We start from the raw sequence: 7268 nt of genomic DNA, 5'->3' as shown, positions 1-7268 counted from the left end.
CGCCCTGAGGGCGAAACTGTGACATTTTTTATATAAATACGCATTTGGTGCCGCAGCTAAACGTCACCTCCCCTCCCTTGCGTCCCCCCACGGTCTTTCGCGCGACGCGAAAAGTCGCGCTTGCTCTGTATATATGGTGATTGTAAAGGAGGAAAGACGCTTAATTCTGCAGCCCTTCAGGGAGCACGGCGCAGAACGCGCGTTTGCTCTCCGACGTGCGTTCGCTCCCCGTGAAGGTGCGCATCCCTCGCACCCTTTCACTCGCACATACAGCGTCCGGAGCGCGGTGACAATTTCATCGCCGTTGACGTCATACGGAACCTCACGGCGACGGCGACGGCGATGACGACGCCGACGGCAGAAATCCGCTTTGGTGTGTCCATATAATTGCTAGCGCAATAAAAGAACATCTGCCATGATTCCATGAACGCCACAAATATTTATAACATCAAGCGTACTTTTTAACACGAAAGTGTTTTATGCCGGGGTCCACCAAGACTTCACTGACGTATTTCCGTCACGGAAATACGTCACACGAACATACACGAACATAGTACAAAGAAAGAAACCAGAAGAAAAAGTTCCACAAACATGCAAAATTTGGAAATCGAACCCACGACCTCTCGGTCGACCTCTCGGACGATAGATCGCCGAGCGTTTAACCCATTGCGCCACAAACGCATTTGCAGAGAGCTACACAGACGCGCCTTATATATCTAACACTCCTCCGTGTACCCGCGCTCTTGCTCGGGGCGGTGCCGCCGCCTACGAGCAGAAAAGAGAAGTACTGCATTATGACACTAACGCGCACCGACAGTGAACGCTTCGGTGGTCTCAGCACTACGACGCCTCGATGCCAGCATTCGAAGGGACGCTGGCATCAAGAAGCACTACCAACGCGTTCTCGCAGAAGCACTACTAGGTGGCGTTCACCGTACTCAGCACAGCGGAGCGTGGCCTCCGCAATTAGCTCTGAAAATGTTTCTGAAGTTGATCGCGGAGGCTGCAATTACGACGCGCTGTACGCGCTGATTTGACTCGGTGACGATTCAGTTACGTGCTTTGTCTTGCGCGTTGTATTAGTGTGTCAGTTACCTGCTTCGTCTTTCGCGTTGTGCTAGCGTGTGCAGCGTAGTGCAGCTTCCATATGCACGACCGTTGCTCATGGTCATCGACGTTGGTAGTCGTGATGGAGGAGACGTGCCACCAGGCGTCAGCGTGGGTGCATCAACGCCTAAGGGCGCTTTAGCCACAAAACACCAATAGACATTATATATCAATGTGCAATAAACATTACACTACTTCTGTGAAGACACGTTTCACTTTCGTGTTCTATACCGATTCCTATATAAGAGGGATCAACCACATTTTTTAAACAGACATCTCACATGAGCATCCCGGAGCACAAAGTTAGTAGCCTATAACACATCTGTCAAATCTGTCGTAAAAATACGCCAATTTTTTTTTTCTCATCACCAAACATTTCATTACCAACGAGAAGCTGTTCCACGAAAGACACTAAAATTTATTTAGAACCAATAAAATATAACATACTCACCCACAGAATTGCTAAAAGAAGCTGGTATTCTCACTTAAGAAAATTGAGCCATGCTTACGCGACGGAAGATTATGTATCAACTAATACACCAACAATTAAAGACACTTCCAAAAGCAAATCTATAACACTGACACGATCCACGCAACATAACCATTCCCGAACGTTAAGCGAACTGTCATTTCATATGAAAAGTCATAAGCACTCTTTGCGGCCCGGGCTGTCGGCGTCGCGTGTGATCTGTCGTGATCACGCTCAAAAACAAGTGCTCAAAACAGGGTCAAAACAAGTGTTTAATTGATCAAAACCGGTTCGAAATGAACTTACATGACTCAGAATAATCTAAAAGACAGGAATATTCAAGCTTTAAGCGCATTAATTAGCAGAAACTCGTTAAAATCAGTTCCGAAACGCCCCACTGATACCAGCGCAGCGCAAGAGAGGTCGCCACCACCCTGCTGGTCCCATGAAGACGCGAAGGGTGAAGACGCGAAAGGCGCCAAGTGTGGTTTGCCTGTGGTGTTCCCGCGAGAAACACCGGCGCATCAGTATACTTTGCACTTCCCCAGGATTCATGTTAGTGCAGCTGCATTAGCGCTGGATTTGAACTATACTCAAGCACAGGATTTGAGCAGAATTGGAGCTACATTAAGCGCTGGATTTGAGCAGGATTTTAGCTGTTTTTTCTTTAATGACACATGAATAGAAAAATATGGGTTCTTCTATTACCTACACCCGAACGCTACCTATGTTTATCATTAGTTATTATCAATACTTATGCACACGCCCTTCCTCTTGTCATCCCAGATGAGATCAACAGTTTAAATAAATAAGTAAATAAATAATCAGGCCATACGCTTATTGCTTGGTGATGAGATCTGCTTGAATGATCACAGGTATTACGTAGCTGCTCAGCGTAGGTGTTCATCAGTCTTATATGCATGCAGTAACTAACTTACGAATACCGCCAGCTGTTTGCAAACTCCATAGTTACAAATTGGAGCGAGACAAAGGTGAATTCGAGACTCGGGGCGCACTGAAAAGGAGGTGCATGTCCTACAACAAATTTAAAGCTGGCTACGTTTTCTGCTCAGTACACGAAGAAATCAAGTTAGGGAATAGTACCCCCTCTTTTACTCACGCTTCCAAAAAGCGTTCAAATCAAAGCAATTAAAATTTGGCAGGGATACTTGCCCAAGTATTTTGTATTTGTCCTTTGTTTAGCGTAAGCACGGGAACAGCAGCAACTGGCGTCTCACATCACACATGTCAATAAGAGGCCAATATCTGATCAGTTTGTTTTGGGCCCTTGACGTGACGCAAACAACGCAGCCGCGATTACAAAAGTAGCCATTGCCTTGCTACAAGCCACTGGGTTAGACAGACGGAGTTAGAGATACCGCAACGTAGAGTAGTATTGTCTACAGCGCCTCCTTATTTTTACCATCATCATCACTCATCATTACTTTTCCTCCCTGTCCCTCTTCCCCAATGTAGATTAGCAGGCGGAAGCAAGCTACAGCTGTGGCCGACCTTTCTGCCTTTATGTAAATAAACTTATCTCTTGCGAACCCCATTGACTTCCACAAGATTGCGCAGAGGAGCCAATAACGCTAGCGGATTTCAATGGTCTTGGATTTTAATTACCTTTGAAAGTGCATGTGTGATAGTGGTATATGATACGCGGCGTTATCGCAGTTGATAGAAAAAATTTTGTACGATCCATGCAGTATATGTTTATAATTGCAACACGAAAGGCAGTAAATTTGTATTTAGCATTCACCTATGTGCATGACAGTGCATTATCAAAGAACCTTCAACACACTATCTTAAATTGTTTTACGCATTGTCTCTCTATCTTAGGGGTCCGCTTTCTAGCGTTCTTTAGCTAAGCTGCTTAAGCCAGCCATCAAAAGTGCACGTTTCACGAAAAGCCAGCCGCGCCGTAGCCATGGCAACCAGCGACGCCTTAGCTGCTAGAACACCTGACATAACCTCGTGACATCATGCCAAGCCGCGCATGTGGAGTAGCGACAAATGAGAGTGACAAACTACAAATTAAAAGTGAGAGCGAGAGAGAGTGCACGCTTCGCGTGCTATGCTCGCGAGAGAGAAGGAACCACCTCGCGCAGCGTCGCGCGCTATGCTCGGGAGAGAGAAAGAGAAAATGAGAGCGAGAGAGAGAGAGAGAGAGAAACAAATTGTAGCAGCACCAACGAGGCAACGCGAAAAGGTGCTGCCGACGTCATCCGCGCTTCTCCGTTTCCCCCGCATTAGCGCCGAACGCTCGCGGTGTCCGTGACTGCAGCAGGCGCCTCTGGCGGCGGCTCAGCCGAGCTCCCACCAGCTGCGCGCTACTGCTCATGCACCGTGGCGTCATCCCAGCGTGTCATCTGCTGCGCATCGCCCGTACAGTGTGCATAGCTTTCGCTCCACTTTCCCTACGTGTGCTCGGACTGCAAGTGCTTCGCGAGGCCTTCTCCGATGCCACGGACCCCGAGGAAATGCTTGTACACTTCGTATAACTTAGCATCACTTGGCATTACTTCGTATAACTTAGCATCACTTCGTATAGCCAGGACCAGCTAGGAACGATCAGTTCCGCTGTGTCTTTAGCCATGCGCCACTAGTGCAAGCTACCCCGAATTTTTTACAGGCTCATCTGATGTATCCAAACGTGCTATAAGAAGGAAGTTCGGCAGCAAAATATTTGTGCCAGTCACCAAGCGAAATATCCAGCCAGAACGCTTGCAGCACAATCTGACGCGCTGCCTTTTGTCGGTGCTGGGACCGACGGAACTTCATGTACCTTCACGTACCTCTATCATATCAGATAATAGATAGTAGTCTCAGACTCTATAGGTAACTACCAGCCAAAAAATGTCATTTTCAATGTGTACATTGCTGCCACATACGTAAGTTCTTTCGATCTCAGGTACGATTGGTTTCGTTAGGAACGTTTGTGGCCCATACTGAGCTTATTGTCTTCGAAAGAAAGCACAAGCGGGCATCCTAAGGAACTCCAACCATATTCTCAAGACAAAAACAAAAAGCTGGCAGATCCCACGCCCTGTGGGAATCGACGTTATGCGAAGCAGTGTGCGGGGAGCCTGCCAAGGTCACGAAACGGCCAGGCCATGAGAACACTAAGACGTAGGCGGCTTTTTCATTACCTACATGACACGCATGTCATGACATTCACGCCATGATTCCTCAGGAGTCCCTTTAGCAACGCCTAGGAGACCATGTTCACGACTATGACTTCAATCATTGACATTTAGCCTTTTTCTTCCCTTAGTTCCAATTCCGAACCCATTCCATTGGTTTTCAAGTGTTATTGTTTTTTTTTGCTGACTCATTGTCATTTTTGATGAGTCATGCTCATTACTAGCATTTGTACCCCCATCCTTTAGTGTTTCCTTCACTTAGTACCCACGTCCGAATCGATTTCAGTGATTTTTGAGTGGTCATGTTTTTTGCTGAGTCACTGTCATTTTGCTCAGTCGTGCTCGTGACTATGACTTCCAGCATCATCGTTTAGTGTTTCCTTCACTTAGTACCAACGTCCGCACCGATTTCAGTGTTTTTTGAGTGTTAATCTATTTTCGCTGAGTCATTGTCATGACCTGCATGACATTCGTGTCATGACATTCATGTCATGACCTATCATTTATGTTCGTCATACACTATTTCATAGTATGCCGATTTTGGTAAATATCAAGTTAACGATAGGACTAGACAGACAGACAAGACAGGACAGACAGACAAGACAGGACAGACAGACAGACAGACAGACAGACAGACAGACAGACAGACAGACAGACAGACAGACAGACAGACAGACAGACAGACAGACAGACAGACAGACAGACAGACAGACAGACAGACAGACAGACAGACAGACAGACAGACAGACAGACAGACAGACAGACAGACAGACAGACAGACAGACAGACAGACAGACAGACAGACAGACAGACCAGACAGACAGACAGACAGACAGACAGACAGACAGACAGACAGACAGACAGACAGACAGACAGACAGACAGACAGACAGACAGACAGACAGACAGACAGACAGACAGACAGACAGACAGACAGACAGACAGACAGACCAGACAGACAGACAGACAGACAGACAGACAGACAGACAGACAGACAGACAGACAGACAGACAGACAGACAGACAGACAGACAGACAGACAGACAGACAGACAGACAGACAGACAGACAGACAGACAGACAGACAGACAGACAGACAGACAGACAGACAGGACAGACAGACAGACAGACGACAGACAGACAGACAGACAGACAGACAGACAGACAGACAGACAGACAGACAGACAGACAGACAGACAGACAGACAGACAGACAGACAGACAGACAGACAGACAGACAGACAGACAGACAGACAGACAGACAGACAGCGACAGACAACCGACAGATCAGGACAGACAGACATACGACAGACAGACAGACAGACAGACGATAGATAGATAGATAGATAGATAGATATAGATAGATAGATAGATAGATAGATAGATAGATAGATAGATATAGAATAGATAGATAGATAGATAGATAGATAGATAGATAGAGTCAAAGTGGCAAACGTTCGCCAAGAAATGCTTCGCATTTAATACCTATGCGAGAGACATGATCTTGTAGACAAAATTGCCGCTTGTTCAAAGACAAGCGTGTTCTAAAGATTGGTTTCGTTAGGAACGTTTGTGGCCCATACTGAGCTTATTGTCTTCGAAAGAAAGCACAAGCGGGCATCCTAAGGAACTCCAACCATATTCTCAAGACAAAAACAAAAAGCTGGCAGATCCCACGCCCTGTGGGAACTTTCTTTCCGTCAGTGCATGCGAGTACAATAAAACGGTGCACCGGCTATCTTAACAACAAGCCTTTTCAGCGTTATTTTCATAAACTAAGTAAAGCCCCGTTCGCCTACTATCACAGTCCTTGTTCATCACCACTTACGTACTCGTATACCGACTGTGCAGTTCCGGCGCAACTGTCTCACCAATATATCTCTACAGAGTGACGACAGGTTGTCAGCCCAAAGCATTTCACCATGTTCTCTTCGAAAAAAGCAATATCCAAAGCTATTTTCAAAATAATTACAAAAATTAGATCTGTTTTCCACCATTGATCCGTTTTTCTATTCTATTATTTTTCCTGCTTTGTAGGATATCAAGTATGGGCTGCGACGAATTATCTGGAGGAACATAAGGAAATTCCGTATCATTGCGTGCTGTTGTACGAAATATATTCCGGAATTACAAAATACTGGGTTTACGACTGGGATGACTGCCCTAGTCAAAGAAATAAGAAAGAATAAACATGCCTGCATTTGTGAAAACGGAGATAAGCTTTGTTGAATTCCACATTGTTTCACGTTACATGCAAAATACATTTATTTGTCGATGAATTCGTCCGGTTTGAGATTTGTCTCGGTGACTGAAAGTTGAAATCTGGACTGCTCGTGCGGTAAGCTTCTAATAGAGGTCGCGTCATTCCTGGCAGAACTTACGGGGCCTGTGTTGCATTTTGTGTGTGCTACATGCATGTCTGTCGTTTCTGTATCATTTCAGTTATTTCCTTTTTATTCACATGAATAAAAAACTGAGGAGCTGTTGTCGCCGTTTGCTGGCCCCTTCTACTCCTTTTCACTCGATTAATTATATTGAATAAAAGATTGG

This window comes from Dermacentor silvarum, chromosome 2, assembly GCF_013339745.2.
Source record: "Dermacentor silvarum isolate Dsil-2018 chromosome 2, BIME_Dsil_1.4, whole genome shotgun sequence".
Taxonomy (NCBI): Eukaryota; Metazoa; Arthropoda; class Arachnida; order Ixodida; family Ixodidae; genus Dermacentor; species Dermacentor silvarum.
This window is presented reverse-complemented; position numbering follows the sequence as displayed.